The following is a 26,107-nucleotide window of genomic DNA, read 5'->3' as shown; positions in this document are numbered from 1 at the left end:
ATGAAAATGTTGCTCTTTATTTGACGCTTCGTTGCTAGACCTTCATTGTCGGTCCTGATGAAGGCCTAACGACCGAAACGTCCAATAAAGTTCCTGAAAGTTTGCAGGTCCTTTTCCTTGATGTCACTATCAGAAATCTCCTCCTGAATATTATGCACTCTTTGTCATACGCACCTGTCACCAACTAAGAACTGGGAACGCATTATTACGCATTATTTTGTGCTTTAACTATTGAAAAATAGCAGATCTACAAGTTCACGGCGCGGCACCGAGTACCACTGCAACATTTGATTTACAAATATTCGCTTAAAAATACATATATTCAAAGATTTGCACACATTCTCAAGATTTTTCAAAAATAGCAGATCTACAAGCTGCTTGTAGATCTGCTATTTTCCAATAACTAAAGTATAAAATAATTAAGGCCCCTCCACCTTAGGCCCCAGTAACTCAGAGAGACCAGTACATCACATTGCATGCAGGTGCTCAGATGTGCATTTCATTGCCTTAATAGATAATACATCCACAGGCAAACAGACTATACTTTGGGAAAATGACATACATATGTCCCATTGATCAATCTGTGCAGCATTGTGTGTGTGCATGTGTGGATGGGTTGATGGATGGATGGAAAATACATTGTGAAAATAGTAAATGTATGTAGAGAGTAAGCCAACATAATTATGCGGGATGGATCAACAACATATGATGATACAACCAACACGCTGTGTAATCATAACATTTCAGAATCATTATAGGATGGATCCATTGGAGAGAAAAAAAATGTAGCACATTCAGATGCACTCATTTTATTACCACAAGTGCATATCCTAGCTACTATACTGTACGCATGTTGGTAGAGATCAAGGAACAAACAGGCAAACCTGCTTGCATTGCATTACTACTGTATATTCAACTTCCATACTTCAGGATGAACGTTTTGAACCTTTTCCCCACAGAGAGAGAGAAAAGCCAAGTAAATACCAGCGCATACATCTGCATCACAGATCTCTGAGATAACAAGGTGAACTCTCCATCAACAGGGGTGTCGCACCAAAGAAAGAAAAAACGAAGAAAAAACATGGTGCAAAGCTTGTGGATCTGCTACTTTTGATGCTTTTGTTGTAGCCATAAATTGTAATGCTCGTAAGAGGACAGCTTGTCTCAGATTCGGAATCTCATTGCGTTTCCTCGTCGGAACTCTTCCGCCTACACATACGTTGTGTCCTATAGCATGAGCGAATGGGGGGGAAGGGGATCAAAGTCACGTGATATGCGCGGCCATGTTCACCCAACATGGTAAACGAGGAAAGGCAATGAGATTCCGAGACTAGTAATAATTATACACTTTATTTGTATAGCACCTTTTATGACATGAAATGAAGCTCAAAGTTCTTTACAGAGAAGATATTAAGCACAAGTGCTTAAAGGACCATACCAGGTCACCTCTGGGACAACCAGATCTTATTTTATTGTTGGGTGGGACACGATCAACACATTCCTGAATAATGTTTTGTGTTCAATCTGTGTTTTTAGATATGTTAGTATTTCAGCATGCTACAACTGGTCATATGATGCATTTTGCATCATATGACCAGTTGTAGCATGCTGAAATCCGCTGAAATACTAAAATATCTAAAAACACAGATTGAACACAAAAAATAACTCAGGATTGTGTTGATCGTGTCCCACACAACAATAAAATAAGATCTGGTTGTCCCAGAGGTGACCTGGTCCTTTAAGGAGTAACTAAAGTTTTTAAATAATTGTATTGTAGTAAAGGTGCAATATTTGGATTCAAGATGTAATGGGGTATAAAAGTATTGGAAGTAAAGCACAAATAACTCAAAATTGTACTTAAGTACAGTACTTACAATCAGGAGGGAATATGGGAAATGGGACAGATCCATGTTGATGACTTTATAGATACTGTGTGCCGCTTTGTGTGATTTTATGGCAAAATCTGTAGCAGCAGTGTCCAAAAATGTGTTTTGCAAGAATCGGCCTCATGGTGGCGCAAGAAGAGGGCCATGTGATAAATGAGGGGTTGAGGTTGTGGTTTGGCAGCCAAGGAGTGTGTGTGCAACGTTTGGCATGGATAGGGGCAACGGTGGCGGAGATATGAGTAGGGCAAAAGTGTGACGTGACGTGGCGTGACAGACTGACTGACTGACAGCCGGTGGAGGCTTTGATAGTAACTGCGACAAATAGTAATGGTCGCTACAAAATACAAGAAAAAAAGTGACAACTCCAATTAAACTGCTAAAATGAAGCTTGTCAAAGTCGCAACTCCAGATGCCATTTCTAAGAAAAGGGGTTTGTGATTCACGAAGCTGTTCATCTTTGCAAGGAGAGTTGCGCACCCCCCCCCCCCCCCAAACTCCCCCTAACGTCCCCCATGCCAACGACGCCAGAGAGAAGTGGGTCCCCGATGATTAAGAGCCGCCTCTTTTCCCCAGGCGTGTCGCGGTACCTGCTGGTCCCCCGGGGACACATCATCTTCCTGATAGTTCCAGCCGCCATGCAGGCTTCGGCCCTCACTGCCCTCAGACAGATGATGAAGAGAGAGGGAGAGAGAGAGGGAGAGAGAGAGAGAGAGAGAGAGAGAGAGAGAGAGAGAAAGAGAGACAGAGAGAGAGAGAGAGAGACAGAGAGAGACAGACAGAGAGAGAAAGAAACAGAGAGAGAGAGGACGAGAGGCTTCTGTTCCTCTGGCAGGTTCGGGAGGTCTAGTCCAGTGGTTCTCATCCTGTGGTTCGGGACCCCCGGAGGGGTCCCCAAATTATTTCCGGTGGTCCCCAGGTGATTAACTTAATGTGCAACATTGTTTTCTCACTCTAAAGTAAAACCAACATAACGTTTATATGCACATTTCTAAGGTGACAATTTAAGGACTTTTTAATACAACTGACATGTTAAACATTGGCCAAATTGGCGAAAATATGAAAATAGACGATCTACATGCTCACAACGCTGATCTAAGGGAGGAAGTGGCTAATGTTGCTCTGGAATATTACCCCAGCCACCCGATTCCGAATAAGCGGTTGAAGATGGATGGATGGATGGATGGATGGATGGACTTCTACTTAAGTATAGCTGATGTCATTGTCAACACAATTTGTACTTTTGCTCAATACCACCACCATGTGCAAATACTGTTACAAGTAGTAGTCCTGTATTCAAAATGTACTTGATACTTTTACTAAAAACATCTGAGTACTTCTGAGTACTTCTCCCACCACCACAGAACCCTTATTCATCAGCATCCATAAAACTTAATTTTCTTCCTACAAAGTCTGGTCCATAACCGTCTGTCTGCAGCATTAAAGGAACTTCCCTCTCCACACAGGGGCGTCACAAGGGGGGGGGGGGCTTCATTATTTTATATTTTAGCTATTGAAAAATAGCAGATATACAAGCTCACAGCTCACTGCGAGCTTGTAGATCTGCTATTTTTGTAAAGTCGTGAAAATGTGTGAAAAATTCACTTTGTTGGTAAAATGAAAAAGAAAACGTGTGTTCAACATTAAAACCTATCTACTATTTCTAGTCACATGAAATCATGAAATTTGCAGATAGGAGGTTTTGCGTTTTGGCCATCGATATATGTATTTTTTAAGCGAACATTTGTAACTCAAATTTTGCTTCTGGGGGGTCACTGGAACTAAATATTTTGAGATGGGGGTCCGTGGCCAAATACATATCATTGAGGGGGTCCTTCACATGAAAAAGCGGCACTTGGTGCTGTGCTGTGAGCTTTTATATCTGCTATTTTTCAATAGTTAAAGCACAAAATAATTGGAGTGAATCCTTGTTCAAGGTTGTACTTTATTGTTACGTCTTTCCCAGGGCCCAGGATTTGGTGCGACGCCCCTGCGTCCGTCTGTGCAGCATAAAAGGAACTTCCCTCCACATGAGTGCATGCTGCATGCATCCTGCATGCATGGCTCCTTCTGTGATTTAAAACGCCCCATTAAAAGCTTCCCTTCCTCACATACATTATTCACATTTTTACCTGCAACCTCTGTGATGTACCGTATGATAAAGAGCTTTTTTCACACACATGTTTCATGTAGGGAAAAAAAAGAAGTGAAGGGAAGGGAAGGATTAATACAAACATCCCCCCCCCCCCCCCTAGCTCTCGGAAAGATGATCCACCTGTGCATTGTTTCATAATTAATTAGCCAATAAACGGTTGTGAACAAAAGAAAAGGGGGAAGAATGTGGGCAGGCATCTTTTGAAAACCTCAAAGGTAATTAAACCCATTTACAACGGGTACACATTATTATGTATCATTATTTTATGCTTTAACAATTGAAAAATAGCAGATATACAAGCTCACAACGCGGCACCGAGTGCCGCGCTGCGAGCTTGTAGATCTGCTATTTTTGAAAAATCGTGAACATTTTAATTTTGACCCGATTCTATAAGTGTCTTTTGAATCCTAAGATTTTTTGAAAAACCTATGTTCCTATGTCAGCAATCTGGCCAGCCATCGTCAAAGAAAAGGTTCTTTTCACTTAACTGGAGCTCAGTTAGTCTGTTCTTGAGAGACTACTATGTCAGTGGTTCTCAAACCTTTTCATGTGAAGGACCCCCAAAATGATATTTATTTAGCCACGGACCCCCATTCAACATATTTAGTTCCAGGGACCCCCCAGAAGCAAAATTTGAGTTACAACAATACATATATTCAAAGATTTGCACACATTTTCACAACTTTTTCAAAAATAGCAGATCTACAAGCTTGCAGCGCAGCACTCGGTGCCGCGCTGCAAGCTTGTATATCTGCTATTTTTCAATAGTTAAAGCATTCAATAATTCTAGGCCTAAATCGGTTAACATCGCCTCTCCTTCCAGCCGCAAACATCACAGCTTTCCCCAAATAATTGCCTCCTCCCTCGGCGGCTCTGTGGCCTCTGGAAGCGCTTGTTTGTATCCACGCTAACTGGCAGGTAAGACCGAGCCAGTTATATTTAGGCTGCAGCGTGAAAACCAGAGCTTAATTTCAAAGGCATCGTCCAAATACGTCTGTATAAATAGCCTGTTAAAACTGGGAAGGTATCCGTTTTGGGATATTATACTTTGGCTATTGAAAAGTAGCAGATAAACAAGCTCATAGCAAAAATTGTGTCTGTTTGTTTGAGTAAATGCGCTATTTTTTTGGGAAATCGTGAACATCTTGAAATGGGAAGGGGAGGGGGGTCGGAGGTCAAACATATAGAGTATCTTTTTGGGGGTCCTTGACATGAAAAAAAATTGAAAACCACTGATATATAGCAACACGTGTTTTTTTTTTCTTCTGAAAACTGAATTTAGAGGACATTTGTAGATCTGCTTCATGTGTTAATGGGTTAGACACCCCATTAAAAAAGAGGTATTAAAATAGGTACAACTTGAGGTTTAACTCGTCCTTTGGTGTCTGCGCTCTCTTTGCCCGCGATGAAGATATAAATGAACGGACAACAAACTACACGCACGCACGCACGCACGCACGTGCCATACACGCACGCACGCCCGGAAAGAAAGAACAACTCAATGTCTTACAAACGTAATATCGCAGTTGTCTGAAATATAGCACAACAGCACTCTGCTTGTCAAATATGTCAGCGTGTGTATCTGACTATCCCAACGTGGTGCCTCTGAAACTCGGATTTGTCAGCAGCCCGGTGAGAGTTGTCAGAATGAAATGGTTTAATGCAAACTAGATGCGTCCCTCGTGGTTTGTTTAAAATAGCGGCAGCCGTTACCAGCCGGGATCCGAGACGCCGAGCCGAGTCCAAAGCTAAGATCAAGGGAGTTAACGAGAGTTATCATCCACGCACCACACTCTGCGTCTGGATACACACGGGGGCACGGCCCATTGAAACGTGGCTTGACGAATTTGATCTGAAAATATCGGCCTCCGAAGGCAAATATTGATGCGTCGCCGAGAAGCAGAACCGCAATGTGATATTTAGAGAGTTTTAATGTGCCCCGGGTGTGACAGCGTGCCCCTGAAAGAGTGTAAAGCAGCTATATTTCATAAATTTACATATTTCCTGATGGCTTGTGAATTTTTTATGTGAAGATTTTAGAAAGCCCTAGTGTAATTACCCAAGTGCTTTAATCGTTTATTAGGATATAGGCCTGCGTTCATCAGTGGAGTTGAAACTGCAGATTTGGCTTCGGCAGTAGGCTTTGCAGTAATGATAAAAGACTTATGCCTCATTCACACTACAGATATATAGTTGAACGTTTAGCTTGGTAATTCAATGTAATCTCAATGGAAACCAGCTTTAAAGATGCAGGAGATGCTCAGAACAAAGCTTTGAAAGCTTTAAAGCTGGTTTCCATTGAGATTACATTGAATTACCAAGCTAAACGTTCAACTATATATCTGTAGTGTGAATGAGGCATTAAAGACTGATTTAGTCACGCTGCAGTGTCACATGCGACAAAGTTTATGTCCTAAAAGTCAACATTTATTTAATTTCAAGCTTTTTCTCACACTAAGCCTGTTCATTTCTTTTCAGATCATATTTAACCCATTGTAGACATGGAACGCATTATTACACATTATTACTTTGACCATTATCTTATGCTTTAACTATAACAAAATAGCAGATATACAAGCTCACATGCGGAGGGAGAGAGGCAGGCAAATCACGTCCCACGCAATGAGGGACGTGAGCCTGAATCGTCAAGGTCAACCGCCCCGAAACGCTCTTAACCCGGTTGCGACCCCCTGGCTGCTCCGGCTTCACTTGGGGGACCGCACTTTGGCGGAGGCAATTTGTCATGTTTCACAGACGCAACCAGCAATTACCCCGCGATGCCATATAGGCATCGTGTATCATTGACTCCCAGAAAACATCTGTGGGCCCGCCAAATCCCAGCTGATCCAAACAGGCCAAACATAGACCACCACATCAGCGTTTGACCTCAAATATGGGATTGGTTTCCCACCCCCCTCTAATGGTAAATAAATGAAGAAGGCACTGAATCGAGTCAAGTGATTTCAATGATGATGTGTGCCATTACTGCCATATTGTACCCCCATGCCACACTCAGTTTATTGTTGCATGTTCAAATAATGCAAATTGACAGTATGCTTTGTTGCAGTTTGTCGCAGTTTGCGTTCTAATATTTGGTATGTCATCATGTTAGAGAGAAGATTTTTCTATATAGATCTACAAGCTCACGTTGCATCTCAGTAGATCAGCAATTTTCACTATTAATGAAATTAAAGATTCTAGAAAATATTTACATCTTCGGGGAAAAAATGTCTAAATTTCAATACAGCAAAAAGTTGTACTTTGTAATTTGTACTATGCAATACTGAAATATATATTTAAAAAAAATGACTCCTGTACTTTAAAGGAATAGTTCAGGCATAGTTCAAGGAATAGTTTCTACGGCCATTTTCAAATAGCCGAAATGCAGACAGAGCTGAAGTGGTTAATGTATGTTTTGCAGTGATAATCACAATCTACAAATTAACTATAACCAAAGTTGTCAAATAATTGTACAATATTTTCCTCTGAGATGTAGTGGAGTAGAAGTAAAACAACTGAAAACTGGAAATACGCCAGTAAAGTAAAAAATACTGGTACCTCAAAAATTGTACTTAAGTACAGTACTTGAGTAAATGTACTTGGTTACTTTACACACCACTGTATTTGACCAGGAGTATGTCCAGGCTGGTGGTGGTGCAGTGGTAAAGCCCACCATGTAGGAGGTGTGGTGGTGCAGTGGTAAAGCCCACCATCAGGTGGTGGTGCAGTGGTAAAGCCCACCATGTAGGAGGCGTGGTGGTGCAGTGGTAAAGCCCAACATGTAGGAGGTGTGGTGGTGCAGTGGTAAAGCCCACCATGTAGGAGGTGTGGTGGTGCAGTGGTAAAGCCCACCATGTAGGAGGCGTGGTGGTGCAGTGGTAAAGCCCACCATGTAGGAGGTGTGGTGGTGCAGTGGTAAAGCCCACCATGTAGGAGGTGTGGTGGTGCAGTGGTAAAGCCCACCATGTAGGAGGTGTGGTGGTGCAGTGGTAAAGCCCACCATGTAGGAGGTGTGGTGGTGCAGTGGTAAAGCCCACCATGTAGGAGGCGTGGTGGTGCAGTGGTAAAGCCCACCATGTAGGAGGCATGGTGGTGCAGTGGTAAAGCCCACCATGTAGGAGGCATGGTGGTGCAGTGGTAAAGCCCAACATGTAGGAGGCATGGTGGTGCAGTGGTAAAGCCCACCATGTAGGAGGCATGGTGGTGCAGTGGTAAAGCCCAACATGTAGGAGGCGTGGTGGTGCAGTGGTAAAGCCCACCATGTAGGAGGCGTGGTGGTGCAGTGGTAAAGCCCACCATGTAGGAGGTGTGGTGGTGCAGTGGTAAAGCCCACCATGTAGGAGGCATGGTGGTGCAGTGGTAAAGCCCACCATGTAGGAGGCTGGTGGTGCAGTGGTAAAGCCCACCATGTAGGAGGTGTGGTGGTGCAGTGGTAAAGCCCACCATGTAGGAGGTGTGGTGGTGCAGTGGTAAAGCCCACCATGTAGGAGGCATGGTGGTGCAGTGGTAAAGCCCACCATGTAGGAGGTGTGGTGGTGCAGTGGTAAAGCCCACCATGTAGGAGGTGTGGTGGTGCAGTGGTAAAGCCCACCATGTAGGAGGCGTGGTGGTGCAGTGGTAAAGCCCACCATGTAGGAGGTGTGGTGGTGCAGTGGTAAAGGTGGTGGTGCAGTGGTAAAGCCCACCATGTAGGAGGCGTGGTGGTGCAGTGGTAAAGCCCACCATGTAGGAGGCGTGGTGGTGCAGTGGTAAAGCCCACCATGTAGGAGGCGTGGTGGTGCAGTGGTAAAGCCCACCATGTAGGAGGTGTGGTGGTGCAGTGGTAAAGCCCACCATGTAGGAGGCGTGGTGGTGCAGTGGTAAAGCCCACCATGTAGGAGGTGTGGTGGTGCAGTGGTAAAGGTGGTGGTGCAGTGGTAAAGCCCACCATGTAGGAGGTGTGGTGGTGCAGTGGTAAAGGTGGTGGTGCAGTGGTAAAGCCCACCATGTAGGAGGCGTGGTGGTGCAGTGGTAAAGCCCACCATGTAGGAGGTGTGGTGGTGCAGTGGTAAAGCCCACCATGTAGGAGGTGTGGTGGTGCAGTGGTAAAGCCCACCATGTAGGAGGTGTGGTGGTGCAGTGGTAAAGCCCACCATGTAGGAGGTGTGGTGGTGCAGTGGTAAAGCCCACCATGTAGGAGGCGTGGTGGTGCAGTGGTAAAGCCCACCATGTAGGAGGTGTGGTGGTGCAGTGGTAAAGCCCACCATGTAGGAGGCGTGGTGGTGCAGTGGTAAAGCCCACCATGTAGGAGGTGTGGTGGTGCAGTGGTAAAGGTGGTGGTGCAGTGGTAAAGCCCACCATGTAGGAGGTGTGGTGGTGCAGTGGTAAAGGTGGTGGTGCAGTGGTAAAGCCCACCATGTAGGAGGTGTGGTGGTGCAGTGGTAAAGCCCACCATGTAGGAGGCGTGGTGGTGCAGTGGTAAAGCCCACCATGTAGGAGGCGTGGTGGTGCAGTGGTAAAGCCCACCATGTAGGAGGCGTGGTGGTGCAGTGGTAAAGCCCACCATGTAGGAGGTGTGGTGGTGCAGTGGTAAAGCCCACCATGTAGGAGGTGTGGTGGTGCAGTGGTAAAGCCCACCATGTAGGAGGTGTGGTGGTGCAGTGGTAAAGCCCACCATGTAGGAGGTGTGGTGGTGCAGTGGTAAAGCCCACCATGTAGGAGGCGTGGTGGTGCAGTGGTAAAGCCCACCATGTAGGAGGTGTGGTGGTGCAGTGGTAAAGCCCACCATGTAGGAGGTGTGGTGGTGCAGTGGTAAAGCCCACCATGTAGGAGGCGTGGTGGTGCAGTGGTAAAGCCCACCATGTAGGAGGTGTGGTGGTGCAGTGGTAAAGGTGGTGGTGCAGTGGTAAAGCCCACCATGTAGGAGGTGTGGTGGTGCAGTGGTAAAGGTGGTGGTGCAGTGGTAAAGCCCACCATGTAGGAGGTGTGGTGGTGCAGTGGTAAAGCCCACCATGTAGGAGGCGTGGTGGTGCAGTGGTAAAGCCCACCATGTAGGAGGCGTGGTGGTGCAGTGGTAAAGCCCACCATGTAGGAGGCGTGGTGGTGCAGTGGTAAAGCCCACCATGTAGGAGGCGTGGTGGTGCAGTGGTAAAGCCCACCATGTAGGAGGCGTGGTGGTGCAGTGGTAAAGCCCACCATGTAGGAGGTGTGGTGGTGCAGTGGTAAAGCCCACCATGTAGGAGGTGTGGTGGTGCAGTGGTAAAGCCCACCATGTAGGAGGTGTGGTGGTGCAGTGGTAAAGCCCACCATGTAGGAGGTGTGGTGGTGCAGTGGTAAAGCCCACCATGTAGGAGGCGTGGTGGTGCAGTGGTAAAGCCCACCATGTAGGAGGTGTGGTGGTGCAGTGGTAAAGGTGGTGGTGCAGTGGTAAAGCCCACCATGTAGGAGGTGTGGTGGTGCAGTGGTAAAGGTGGTGGTGCAGTGGTAAAGCCCACCATGTAGGAGGTGTGGTGGTGCAGTGGTAAAGCCCACCATGTAGGAGGCGTGGTGGTGCAGTGGTAAAGCCCACCATGTAGGAGGCGTGGTGGTGCAGTGGTAAAGCCCACCATGTAGGAGGCGTGGTGGTGCAGTGGTAAAGGTGGTGGTGCAGTGGTAAAGCCCACCATGTAGGAGGCGTGGTGGTGCAGTGGTAAAGCCCACCATGTAGGAGGCGTGGTGGTGCAGTGGTAAAGGTGGTGGTGCAGTGGTAAAGCCCACCATGTAGGAGGCTGGTGGTGGTGCAGTGGTAAAGCCCACCATGTAGGAGGTGGTGCAGTGGTAAAGCCCACCATGTAGGAGGCGTGGTGGTGCAGTGGTAAAGCCCACCATGTAGGAGGTTGTGGGTTGAAATCCACCGTGGCGTGGTGGTGCATCAGGCTTTGTCTACTACACCAGGGGTTCCCACACTTTTTTTGTCTCAGGGCACCTAAACATTGTTTTAATCCGAGGCACCCCTACATTATAATTTTCACTCCCAGCACCTTATATTTATAGCATATCGCCGTTGTCGGGTGGAAACCTTGTTTGTCCAAAACCTTTCGTTTTGTATTTATCATCTATAAAATGTACTATGCGAGGCGTTGTGTGCTTGTAGATCTGCTGTTTTCACTAGTTTTGTGCGACAGTCTTGTATGATGAAGCTTTGCTTTGCTTTACCAAAAGACGTACACATTTGAATCTTGGAGATACGAGGTTTCTGCCTGACAGTGACGATATTTTAGTGATTATGTTGCGAGGAAAACGTTGAGATAATATTTTTTTTCAAGTGTCCAAATAATTTCCAAATATTATCAAATTATCTCACGGCACCCCTGGACTGCCGTCACGGCACCCCAGGGTGCCCCGTCACCCACTTTGAAAACCCCTGCACTACACGCACATAATTGGTCCCGAGTTCGGGAGCAGGAGATAATTGGCATTCAGGCAAGTGCAGAGAATGTTAGAGAGCCAGGGGCTGACATTTCTAAAAGGGCCTTTTGGTGAAGATATTGAAAATAGCAGACCTCCAAGCTCACAACGCGTTGCGCCGCGACACATTGTGAGCTTAGAGGTCGGCTATTTTCAATGCTTGACTTCTACACGGAGAGAGCAAATTCTTTCAACATAAGATGCTGCATTAAAGTTCAGGAGAGTTTGGACAAGGCAATTCTCTTGAATGCTGGCATGGAAAGAGGACATTTGTGTTTCTTTCACCTTAGTAAAAACTGCATTCATTGTCTTGAGAGGGCACTTTTTACAGATGGGTTAAAGGGCAGGGGCTCAAGCCCCCTTTGATGTATATGTGTGCACGTGCCTGTTGGCATTGCACATAATCCTACTCTGCGGGCTGTGGCTTCACCTCTCTGTCTGCAGGGAGCGTTGGGTGGGAGGAGTAGGACGAAGGCTCTACGTCCTCCCGGTGGGGGCTCCTCAGTCCTCACTGGCAGGTGAGTCAGTAGGATACAACAGCAGTGACAACACAGCAATGTGTGCGGGGAGGAATTATTTGGCATAACGACATTGGGGGAGAATAAAGGGTAAAAAGCATAAGAGAGGAGGAGTATCTATACAGTGCAACTCAAGTACCAGGGTTATAGTAGGCTGTCCATCATAGGTGATGAGGCTCTTCTTGTTCATTAGCTGTTGATTTCGTCTACTAAAACTATGATGAAAGATTTTCGTCGACTACCTTTTTCTTTTCCACTGACGAGAACAAAATGAAAACTAAATAAAACACTAAGCTAGCCTATAATTATGATGACTAAAACTAAAATGTCAGGGAGGGACTAGTGGAAAAGAGATTCGGTGGAACTAAAAGACAAGGCATTTTATGTTTGGTTGCGCTCGGGTGTTGCGCTCTGAAAATAGTGCAAAATCAATAGACAAAATCAACTGTAGAATTACTCTGTCTCTAAAATCTCATGCAGTAACACCCTGAAGAAGGCGTTTGCCGAAACGCGTTGGTGTTTTTTTAAAGTTCTAGCCCGTTGCACAAATAAAGGCCTTTTATTTCTAAATCCACCTGAGTGCCTGGACCTGGATTTTTTCTGCCTCTGTGGCACATTTTGTCCTCTTTTGCTCATTGTTTTCCCTTTCATGAGCACCGGTGGTTTGAGGGACACCAGTAGCGTAACGCCCCTGCTATCTTCTTTCTCTAATATCTGGAGAGAGAGATTTTTTTGTATCTGTTATCTTGCCCAGTGGGAATGGGCCTTAAAGCTAGATGATTTTTATTTATTTATTTATTTAATCAAAAGACTATGACTAAAACGTAATCAAAGATCGCTGTCAAAAATCAACACTGTCATTAGCAATCAGCTGCGTCTCAGTGGTGAGTAAGTGAGTGACACCTATCCAACTAAGCAAGCCCGTTCGTTAGTTAGTTGGTTCAACTGAGCCGTATAGTACAGTCGATGATATGAGGCCCCCGCGCGATAATCATCCTCTGACAAATAAACCTCGGCAATTAGACGTTTTCGCGGAGCTCTCCCGGCAGTCTGTGTTTCTTTTCGGACGCTCGTCTCATCACCAGAGAGATGGAGCCTGGTTCACCGGAGCTCCCCACAACATCCTTCATACATCACCTTCACGCGGGCTCTTAAAGTGGGTCAGCTCTGCGCTGCCTTCCCTTGTCGGCACGTTGCTCAATGAAAAAAAAGAGCGTCCACATTCATCATTGTGTTGTATAAGCTCTGCGTTTCCAGACACAATTATCCCTAAACAATGGTTTTGCTTCCACAAAGATTTCTTCTGGCTGTTGCTGGACATTTTCTTTCTTTCTTTTTTTTCATACAATACAATTTTTATACAATTGCCGGGGTATAAAAGCCTGGCTGGAGACAAAAACTCAAACAAGCGTCTGAGTGAAGAGATTCAGAGGCTCTTTATATTCTCTGGGTTTCCATGTCTCTCTCTTTCAAGTACTGTTACATGCCGTGATTTCTCCCATTAGCTGGTTCTGCTTAATGTTGCTTTTGACACTGATGACCATTCAATACTACTGGAATGGAAAACTACAGTACTCTAGCTTTTGTTTTAGTCTAGTCTCCCTCTCTCTCTCTCTCTCTCTCTCTCTCTCTCTCTCTCTCAGACTCTCTCTGGCAGGGGTGTCGCACCAAATTCTGGGCCCTGGGTACAAGGATTCACTGCGGGCCCCCCATGAATGTTCGTGTTTGTGCTTTAACTATTGGAAAATAGCAGATATACAAGCTCACAGCGCGGCACCGAGTGTCGTGCTGCGAGCTTGTAGATCTGCTATTTTTGAAAAATCTTTGAACATTTCAAATTTGGAATTTTTCAAAAGGTTTTTGGAAAAAAACTGTTTCTATGTCAGTGGTGCTCAAACCTTTTCATGTGAAGGACCCCCAAAATTACATGTATTTGGCCACAGACCCCCGTCTCAAAATATTATGTTCCAGGGACCCCCCCAGAAGCGAAATTTGAGTTACAAAAGGTCGCTTAAAAAATACATACCGGTATTCAAAGATTTGCACACATTTTCGCGACTTTTCAAAAATAGCTAAAGTATAAAATAATTCCAGGCCCCTCCACCTTGGGCCCTAGTAACTCAGTCCCACTCCCCCCCCCCCCCCCCCCCCCCCTTGTGACGCCCCTGCTCTCTGGCACGGTCTTACATCAGTCGAGATCCTATCTGCAAGACGGGGTGATTTTGGTGTCCGTTGGCAGCTACTACTGCTCTGAGTGAACTAGCGAGGCGAGTGTGGTTCGTCTCCTCCTCAGGTTCAATTCTGGAGCCTCTCTTCACTCCAACCCCGCTACCACTATAGGCCTAATTGTGCAAAGGAAAGAACAAAGTACATTTCTGAACAAAAGGATACAACTGAGACAATGTCCTTTGATGCACAAGAATAAATAGTGAAAGAAAGTGGATATGCACATTATCTTCATTCCCTATCATTTGAAGCCAATTTTTTTTTTTTATTAAAACGAAACAAGTGAGAGACCCTTTGGTGTCATTATTGACTCAACTCAAGAATGTAAACTCCCACGTACACCACGTCTATATAACAAAACTGGCCTCTTCTCATCTTTAACATAATGGCAAGGCGGGTTAGAGAGGACACATGTCCAAACCAGTGTTAATTTGGACAGCAAATGTTGCTTTAGCCATAGTCTTTTGAATAAAGTTTCATTCAGTTTTAGTCATATTTTGTAATCTGAAATATTTTAGTTTTAGTCGACTAAATATCATAAGATTTTAGTTGACTAAATCTACAGTTGATTTTGTCTACAATATATATATATATATATATATATATGTTGGCGGTGCATTGATGCAGTCGTAATGGCTGATATTACACATGATTACGTGCTGAAAATAGCAGATCTACAAGCTATCAGCTATTTTCAGAGCGCACCACCGGAGCGCAGCCAAACATAAAATGACTTGTCTTTTTAGTTCTACTGGATCTCTTCTCCACTAGTCCCTGTCAGGCATTTTAGTTTTTATTTGTTGACGAAATTGTCAATATATTTAGTCTTAGTTTCAGTCATCATAGCAAAAGAGGCAATCAACGAAGATTTTTTGTCATAGTTTTAGTCAATGAAATTAACAAGAGCTATAGAAAAACAAGGTTCAGACCAGTGGTTTCCAAGTCAAAAGCCCCAAGCACAAATAGCGAAAATAGATGTCTCTTTGTGAGCTTTAGATCTGCTATTCTTCAAGATTATGGCTGGTACAGAATCTGTCTCTGTGTACAGATACGTGCAGATAAAGTTCTTTACCCCTTTTTTTTATAAAGCAGATCACGGCTCGGTTTAGAACAGGGTTTCAAAGTGGGTGCCATGGCACCCTAGGGTGCCGTGATGCCAGTCCAGGGGTGCCTCAGAACAATTTGGTAACATTTGGAATTCATCAACATCACTTCACTATGCTAAGTAAAACAGAGTTTTTTTTCCATCTACGGCCAACTCTCTTCACCAAAAATAGCAGATCTATAAGTTCACAATGCGTCACATTGTGACGCACTGTGAGCTTGTAGATCAGCTATTTTTTGGTGAACCTTCCCCCCAAAATAGGGATGCTGGGGTTCAAGTAAACATCAAGTATAAAGGATATTTCACCGTGACATAGCCTACCGTATCTCAGGTGGAAAGATATTTAGGTCGCGTAATAGGATGTAAGATTCAAAAAATTAACAGTGTAATTCAGGGGGTGCCTTGGATGAAAGCTTAGCACCATTCCATCACGGTGATGCGATGGTTACAGTCTATCTAGCACAGTGCATGGAGGATAAACATTTTATGTGTTATTCTTATAACGGTATAAAACCATGCCCTAGAAATGGACTTCACGGTCCCTGTACACTGCCGGGGTTACACAGTCCCACCAGTCCCAACAACCTGACGTCCCGTATACCGAACAAATTGAGGACTCAGAACTATGACCCCCTCGGCCCGCTCCGCATCCCGGCCCTGTGTCCGTGTACGGTACGGGGGGGGGGGGGGGGGGGGGGGGGACAACGTTTAGGTCAAACGCAGGGGTGTCGCACCAAATGCTGGGCCCTGGGTACAAGGATTCACTCACATTTTGTGCTTAAACTATTGAAAAATAGCAGATCTAAAAGCTTGCAGCGCTGCACTCGTGAAAATGTGTGCAAGTCTTTGAATATTTCTAATCCTTCTACGTTTTTTTGAAAAACCTATGTTTCTATGTCAGTGGTGCTCAAACTTTTTCATGTGAAGGACCCCCAAAATGATATGTATTTGGCCACGGACCCCATCTCAACATATTTAGTTCCAGGGACCCCCCAGAAGTAAAGTTTGAGTTACAAATGTTAAAAAAATACATATATTCAAAGATGTATTATTTTTTTCACGACTTTTCAAAAATAGCAGATCTGCTATTTTTCAATAGCTAAATAATGAAGGCCCCTCCACCTTGGGCCCTAGTAACTCAGTTTGGGATTGTATGCCTTTATTGATAGGACAGTAGACTGACAGGAAATGGGGGGAGAGATGGGAAGTGACACGTGGAAAAGGTTGTCCGGATCGGGAATCGAATTGGCGACGCCGTGGCAATGCCAACTGGTATGCGCCTGGACCAGTAGGCCAGCGGGCGCCCAGGTATGGGCTTTCTAATAAAGTGTAGTTGCGTATTTTGACTTCCTTTCTAAATGTTGATTTTAGACCAGTGGTTCTCAAAGGTTCATTGACGAAAACCATTTCATTTTGAAATAGCCAATATCCAAAATAGGGTTAAAGTTGTTCAACTGATTTTGATGCTGCAACTCATGCTATAACTATAACTATAACTATAACTATAACTATAACTCATAACTATAACTATAACTATAACTCATAACTATAACTATAACTATAACTATAACTATAACTCATGCTATAACTATAACTATATATAACTATATATAACTATAACTATAACTATAACTATAACTATAACTATAACTCATAACTATAACTATAACTATAACTATAACTATAACTATAACTATAACTCATAACTATAACTATAACTATAACTATAACTATAACTATAACTATAACTCATAACTATAACTATAACTATAACTATAACTATAACTATAACTATAACTCATAACTATAACTATAACTATAACTATAACTATAACTATAACTATAACTATAACTATAACTATATATATAACTATAACTATAACTATAACTATAACTATAACTATATATATAACTATAACTATAACTATAACTATAACTATAACTATAACTCACTCAAACAAACACTCTTTGTTCTTATACAACTACAAGAGAAGATTGAAGCCTCTCAGTTACACTGAATTATAATGTTTTCATTTGAGGCTGTGAGAAGTTGGACTTTTTATTTTTTATTTTTGTTCTTCTGCAGAATACTCTGCACAGAGATGGAAAAAGTACTCACATTTTGTACTTAAGTAAAAGTATCAATACTGCACTGTAGATGTACTCCGTTACAAGTAAATGTCCAGAATTCAAAATGTACTTGAGTAAAAGTATGAAAGTATTGGCATCAAAATGTACTTAAAGGGGAAGACCACCCATTTTCAATATTGAACGGTGTCATTAATATAACTTAGAGGAGTTGTGTGGAAATAGAAAAAAAAAGTTCCCCCCCTTCTGTGTTGCCTAGAACTGGAGGATTGATTTTGGGGTTTGTATTGTAAAGTACAACTTGATGACATCACACATTGTACTTTACAATACAAACCCCAAAATCAATCCTCCAGTTCTAGGCAACACAGAAGAGGGGGAACCTTTTTTCGATTTCCACACAACTCCTCTAAGGTATATTAATGACATAGTTCAATATTGAAAATGGGTGGTCTTCCCCTTTAAAGTACCAAAGTAAAATAACTAAATGTTTGAAAATAGCAGATCTACAAGCTCACTACGCGTCGCGATGCGACGCGTTGTGAGCTTGTAGATCGGCTATTTTCAAATAGCCACGGTATAAAATAGGGATAAAGTGGGTTAATGTGTGTTTTATAATATTATAATTTACACCTGCAAAGTAACTAATAACTAAAGTTTTCAAATAACTGTAGTGGAGTAAAAGTACAATATTTGAATCCAAGATGGAGAGGAGCAGAAGTAAAATTATTGGAAATTGGAAATTGGAAATACTCAAGTAAAGTACAAATACCTCAAAAGTGTACTTAAGTACATTACTTAAGTAAATGTACTTAGTTACTTTACAACACTGTACTGTACTGTGTATGCTGTCTCTCGGGCCAAAGAGTTTGCACATCTGATGTCGGAGGGTTAAACATGTTTTCAAGAGAGATCAGAAAGCATTTTGACCACGGCAAACAGTTCTTTTTAAAAACTGATAGCTAAAGTTCCAAAGGTGACCTTCACCACCTGACCCCCCTGTGATATTTGCCTCAAGTCAGCATTAACCTTTCTGGGGGGAAAAAAAAGGAACATGGCAGATTCAAATAGATATTTATATCCAGCCTCTAAAGAGATGTCTATGACAGGGGTCTTCAACGTTTTAAGGCCAAGGACCCCTTAGTTGAGAGAGAGATGAAGCAGGGACCCCCACAACCTGTTCATAGATTCCATGTAGTTTGACAGCACAATCATCAGTGTATTTTGGATTCATGTCAATCTGTGTTTTCAGATATTTAACCACTACTGTCAATACTTAATAAACTTAACCTTTCACTCTGTACTTAGTCTGCTCTGCTCTTTTTCCCCTCTACACCAAAGCTCTTTGCCAAAAATAGCCGATCTACAAGCTCACAACACCTTGCAGAGCGAGGCGTTGTGAGCTTGTAGATCTGCTATTTTTGGCTAAAGTTCTCTAAAGAATATGGACGCTAGGGTTCAAGTGGTTAATATAAAAAAGGAGAACTAAAAGTTTCTATCACTCAAAGATTTGGAGGACCCCCTGTAGTAACTCTGGGGACCCCCTGTTGAAGACCCCTGGTCTATGATATAGACACAGGTCAGTCCAAAGATCTTTCATTTGCTGACACTTTTTTTTTCTGGGAGGCGGACGTGCACTGGCTTGCCAGCAGTGGTGGAAAAAGTACTCAAATGTTTTACTTTAAGTAAAAGTATCAATACCACAATGCAGAAAATACTCTGTTAGGGTGCCCACACACCAAAATACCTATGAGAGTGGAATCCGCGTTCCGCCAATGCATTTCAATGAGAGTGAAGCGGTTTCATGCCAGCAGAGGATTTCTGCAAAAAACGCTCCCTTATCATTGAAATGCATTGGCGGAACGCGGATTCCACTCTCATAGGTATTTTGGTGTGAGGGCACCCTTACAAGTAGAAGTCCGGAAATTCAAAATGTACTTGAGTAAAAGTACAAAAAGTATTGGCACCAAAATGTACTTAAAGTACCAAAAGTAAAAGTACTCATTAGGCAGAATGTCCAAATTTCAGGTTTTCAAATGTATAGAAATCATTTGAAAATAGCAGATTTGTGAGCTTGTAGATTGGCTATTTTTCAAATGGACAAAATGTATAGGGCTGAATAGATTAATGTATATTTCATAACAATATTATAAATGTTGTTAAAAAGTAAAGTTGTCCAATATAGTAGTGGAGTAAAAGTACAACATTTGCCTCTGAGATAGAAGAAGAGTAGAAGTAAAAGTATATGAAATTGGAAATACTCAAGTAAAGTACAAATACCTCAAAATTGTACTTACTGTACTGTAAGTACAGTACTTAAGTAAATGTACTTAGTTACTTTACACCACTGCTTGCCGGACGTGCACGCACGGTCTTGACAGTTTATCAGAATGCTGTGGGGAAAGACGATGTAATCCCACTCCCTCGCTCTTGTTAGAAACGCCCGTGCAATCTGTTCCATTCTTAGCGTTCCATTCATCACCGGCTTCAATATGCAAAGCCCCCCCCCCCCCCCCCCCCCTCCCCGCCAAGCCTCTTGCTAATCCTCAAATCTTTATGATTTTGGAACTAATGATCATTTCAATTTCTGCCACGGAGAGATAATTGGAGAGCTGTTGATATGACTGCACTATTGGGCATTAAAAGCCATAATTGCTTCGCTCTCCCTCTCGTTCTCCATCTCTCCCCCTCTCTCTCTCTCTCTCTCCCTCTCTCCCCACCACATAAAAATAAACTAGCACACATACCGGTAATAACAATACAAAGCAGCAGGTCGAGGGAGGCATTATAGCTCCCAATCGTCTCTGTTGGGTGGAGAAACCTCACCATTCAAAAGTAGCAGATCTACAAGCTCAAAATGTGTCGCTTTACACCATGTTTCGAGCTTGCAGATCTGCTACTTTTGATACTTTTGAAAAACATTTTGAAATACTTCAGTTCAAATACCTGATCTACATCGACACGTTGTGAGCTTGTAGATCAGCCATTTGAACTATTTAAAAATGTTTTTCAAAATGGTAAAAATGGCCAAGAAGTTTAGGGTTTAGCATGGACAAATATATAGGGCCCTTGGTGTTTGACTGTACTCATGCTGTTTTGCATTTCTGTCTAATAAAATATGCAATCGATCGATCAATATATAAAGGATTAAAGGATTTATGTCTCAGCAGGATTCAGCAAATAAATAAATAAATAAATAAAATAATAAAAAACTTGACCATACATTTATCATCAGTAGACTTGGCACTTTTAAGAGTTCTCCAGAAAAAATAAATAAAAATAATAATAATAAATAATAATAATAATAAAATCGACCAGAACACTGCAGTTGATTCAGAGCGCTGCTGCTCAAGTTCTTACTGAGAATGTGGATCGTATGATAAGTTCTCACATCTTCACACCGGCTCCCTGTCTTGTCAAATAATTGATTTCAAAATACTATATGCTATACGATACTTTAGTTTATAAAGCATTGAACGGTTCAGGGCCGACATTCATCTCTGACCTGCTGCTACATCATGAACCGTCCACAGCTCGTCGGTTCAGGTTGCCTCGGGACCAGAAGATCGGCTTTTCTGAAAGCCAGAATCAAAACTACAAGTGGAGAAGCAATGCGTTCATCATTTATGCACCACAGAATGTCTAGCGGTGGAAAAGGCATCTCACATTTCTTACTTAAGTAAAAGTATCAATACTACACTGTAGAGATACGCTGTCAGGGCACGGCCACACCACACTTAACTACTCTACCTAAAGTTTACTCTACCTAAAGTTTACTCTACCTAAAGTTTACTCTACCTAAAGTTTGAGGTTAGATTGGCAGAATCCGCCTGCCAATGCATTTCAACGCATGGGAAAATCCGCTAAATGCCGGCAAACCGATACATTCCCATTGGTTGCGACCTCCACTAGCTGTCAGTCTGTCTGTCTGTCAGTCACGTCAGACGCCACACGTCACACTTTTACCCTACTCATATCTCCGCCTCCATTGCCCCTATCCATGCCAAACTTTGCACACACACTCCTTGGCTGCCAAACCACAACCCCTCATTTCTCACATGGACCTCTTCTAGTGCCACCATGAGGCCGATTCTTGCAAAACACATTTTTGGTCCTTTCATCAACATGGATCTCTCCCATTTTATCGCCACTATCAGGCCGATTTTTTGGACACTGCTCCTACAGATTTTGCCCTAAAACCACGCAAAGCGGTGTATATGTTACAGTTAGATTGGGTAACTCAGTTAAATCATGGTAAGAGCGCTTGTTTTGTCGTTCACCACACACCAATCACCACCAGATGGCGACAACAGCCATTCACTCGCATTCACTAGTGTAGGCGCTGACGTCACTCGCTTGCGACTCTCTTTCGTTTATTTACTAGCCTATAGCTCGGCAGTGTTTAGCCATTAGCTTACTATGCCTTACTCTAACCCTAACCCTAACCTTAACCTCAGTAAAACTATGCCTAACCCTAACCCTAACCCTAACCCGAACCTCCGTGGGGTAAGGCGTTATCATTCCTGCCGACGCTACGTTGTTGTGGCTCAAAGCGACCGCTTGTTCCGCCCCGCGCCGCATGACGAGCGCTCCGTTTCTCGATCTAACAGTTTCTCTATCTAACCGTGACATATACATGTGACCGGACGGTCGATTATCTCCCGATTAGGGAGTCTTACTGGTAGAATATACGTGCGGTGTTGACTGCGCCAGTACAAGTACAAGTCCGGAATTCCCATTTCACAAATTTTGAAAATAGCAGATCTACAAGCTCACAATGTGCCGCATTGTGACACATTGTGAGCATGTAGATGGCATATTTTCAAATGGCAATAATAATCCAAATCTACAGTACAAAGTAACAAGTAATTGTAGTGGAGTAAAGTACAATTTATTCCTCTGAGATGAAGTGGAGTAGGAGTAAAAGTATTGCACCTCAAAACTGACTTAACACCACCTTGCAGTGGGAGTTGGCTAAAACTCTCAGCTCTTCAGCGCATTGCTTGTGCTGAACTGTAATTCTACTCTTACTTTCGTGTGTCAAATTTATTTTAGATCATTATAAGTTTCTCTCTTATTTTCTCTGATCTCTTTGGCATTTATTTATTTCAAATGTCCTCTTAAAGAGCAGACATACTGCTCTTAAAGGTTTTGTGTAAAGCACTGTGAATTGCCTTGAAATGTGCCAATATCAATATACTTGTTTGTGCCTCCAGTGGGCTTCATTTCAGTTCAGTTTGTTTTATTTTTCAGCACTTTCGGACAGTTCAATACAAATACAAGTCTGATATCAGTGCATCTGAACATAGCATGGTATCAAAATATAATAAATAAATATAGAAAAAAGTTCAAGGCTCAGAGTTCATTAGACACAATAAGGTGTCCAAGGTGCCAAAAAAAAGGGGTAGGGAGAAGCATACTGCTTATCGAGCCCTACCGCTGGCTCATTCTCATAGAGAACGGTAAATGGTAAATGGTGCATTTATACAGCGCTTTTATCCAAGGCGCTTTACATAGATTGTGCATTACATTCACCCATTCACACACACATTCATACACCGGTGGCGGAGGAAACCATGCAAGGCACCAACCTACTCACCGGGAGCAATTAGGGGTTCAGAGTCTTGCTCAAGGACTCTTCGACATTAACTCAGGGGGAGCCCGGATTCGAACTGGGAACCCTTCAGGAACCCTTCCGTGCTCTAATAACGGTTTCTCTACCCCTGAGCTATGCCGCCCCCCGGCAAGATGTTAAGAAATAGTAAGCTTCATTGAGATATCCGGACAGACAGACGTATAGGGTACATAGATCTCCACAGAGAGAGAGAGAGAGAGAGAGAGCGAGAGAGAGAGAGAGGGAGAGGGAGAGAGAGAAGAGAAGAGAGAGAGTCCAACAGACACACAGATGGATCGAGAGAATCTGAGACACAGAGATTCTGAGTGCATTTTATGGAGAGAGTGATGTGGGTTGGTCACCAGGATGAGTAGTGGGTTCATTCCCACGGGGAGCACGCACACACACCCACCCACCCTACCACACCCATACACACACACACACACACACACACACACACACACACACACACACACACACACACACACACACACACACACACACACACACACACACACACACACACACACACACACACACACACACACACACACACACACACACACACACACACACACACGCACAGCTAATTCCATGACAAATCCAGCCAGTAGTCCTCTACGGACCGACAGACAGGCCTTGGCTGCCAACTTTTAGAGATTTACCAAGGGGGTTGTCACATTATGGGATAAATAAAGTGGTTTCGACTGTTACGTATACAGTATACACTGTTCAAATATGTTCTTAGAGCTGTACTTCTTTGCCATATTGGTGGGCTTTGGAGCAAATACTTCAATGTTGGCTAAACATTAACACGGTTCTAGCCTGAGGTCACTTGTGGCTTACAGTTAGTGTAAAGAGCCTGTGTCCAATATGTTATTTATCTTTCAGTTAATGTAAAGCAGTGGTTCTCAACCTTTTCAGGCTGCGACTCCCAAAATAATCATATTTGAACTGGGGACCCCCCACACCACACCACCCTGACAAGCATTAAGAGTTGTGTTACATTTTGTAACACACGGTTCTATTGTGAAAATAGCTGATCTAGTGCTCACAACGTCTCAACGTTGCGAGGCGTTGTGAGCATGTAGATCTATTTTCACAATTTCTGACTCTAATTTTTGACAATTTGTACAATATTTAATTTGTCATTTTAGAGGTATTAAAAAAGTCCTTAAATTGTCACTTTAGAAATGTGAAGATACCCTCTAGTCTATACACTTAAACTTTATGTTGGTTTGTTTACTGTTGAGTGAGAAAACAATGTTGCACATTAAGTTAATCATCAGGGGACCCCCCTGGGGGTCCCGACCCAGGAACCCCTGGTGAAAAGAACCTGTGTGTTAACACTACACTAACGTGTGTCCAACGTTTCAACGATGCCCACCTCTTTCCCCTCACTCCATGAAACAAACCCAGAGCAGAGGTGGTGCTGCAGCGCTTACCCTACACCAGAGGTTTAACAACACATTTCAAGATGGGGGTCTGCGGTCAAAAATATAATTCTAGGGGTCCTTGACATGAAAAAGATTGACAACCACTGACATAGAAACATGAGGTTTTTTTTTTTAAACTTAGAAGGATTTTGAAGACATGAAAAATAGCAGATCTACAAGCTCATAGCGCAGCACAGAGTGCCACGCAATGAGCTTGTATATCTGCTATTTTTGAATAGCCACTGTTAAAGGGGTATTTCACTTTCAAAAAAACTTTTGGTAGTTTTATCATCTAATCAGGCTTGATTGAATATTTAGATATTTGATGTAAATGTTACCAGGCCCTCCAGGCCTGGTAACATCTCCCCACACACACCCATTGTAACTTCAAACTTCATTTTAACCATGATAGTGGGAGAAATATGTAACAAAAAAAGGCAAATGTGTTCACTTCCGGCAGAAAGCGTGAAAATTTGCACCTAGGGGTATTTTTGTGCGCTGAATTCAAAAATGTACGGTCCCAAGCACTTTTCCCATGGGATCTGGTGGCTCTCATTCACCTACCATACTAGGGAAAAAAGACCCCCCAAGAAATCTTCTTCAAGTAGCATGTGAGGGGTCAAACTAGGTGTTTTTCGGGATTCTGAATCCATTGCAAGCATTTGTTTTGCACGAAAAACATTCCTTTCCGAGAAATGGACACAACAAAACTTTGAAAAGTGATGACTCATCACTAAACCATAGTTTGTGGGGTCCATTTCTTGCCCAATGAATGTTTTTTGTGCAAAACAAATGCTTGGAATGGATTCAGAATCATGAAAACCCCCTAGATAGACCCCTCACATGCTACTTAAAGAAGATTTTTGGGGGGTCTTTTTTTCCTAACCCTAACCCTATGGTAAGTGAATGAGAGAAAAGTGAATTTGAGAAAAGTGCTTGGGACCGTCAATTTTTGAATTCAGCGCACAAAAATACCCCTAGGTGCAAATTTTCACGCTTTCTGCCGGAAGTGAACACCTTTTTCACATATTTCTCCCACTATGATAGATTCATTAAAAACACACATTATTTTTTCTGGTGACTCATATTACCCTCCTAATATGTGAGCAGGCCGTGTTTTTTCGATAACACTTTTCATTTATTTTTAATAATAATTTTTTTGTATTTCATTTTTTCCATTTTTCCAAATAATTATTAAAAATAAATGAAAAAAGTTATCGAAAAAACACGGCCTGCTCACATATTAGGAAGGTAGAATGAGTCTCCAGAAAAAATAATGGGTGTTTTTAATGAATCTATGGTTAAAATGGAGTTTGAAGTTACAATGGGTGTGTATGTGGAGAAAAGCCCTACCAATGCTCCCTGTTGAAAGTGGAATATCCCTTTAATAATGGTTAAAGTGGTTACGTGACACAGATGCGGGCCCGGTCTCAATGGGTTAACGCAGGAGGCACATGTATTCCTTGAATTCATGGACATTTCATTATTGTTTTTGTTGCATTCCTAAACCGATCATGTTGACATGAGGGCTAAGTAAGGGCCAACATTATACAACTGAACATTGTTGACATGAGGGATCATTGTGTAAGGGCCAGCATTTGTGGCCCCTGTAGATGATTTGAGTCTAGCATGTGACAGACATCTTGCACGCTGTAGC

This window comes from Nannobrachium achirus (genome assembly GCF_963921795.1).
Source record: "Nannobrachium achirus genome assembly, chromosome: 22".
In the NCBI taxonomy this organism is placed as follows: domain Eukaryota; kingdom Metazoa; phylum Chordata; class Actinopteri; order Myctophiformes; family Myctophidae; genus Nannobrachium; species Nannobrachium achirus.
Note: the sequence above shows the minus strand (reverse complement) of the source record.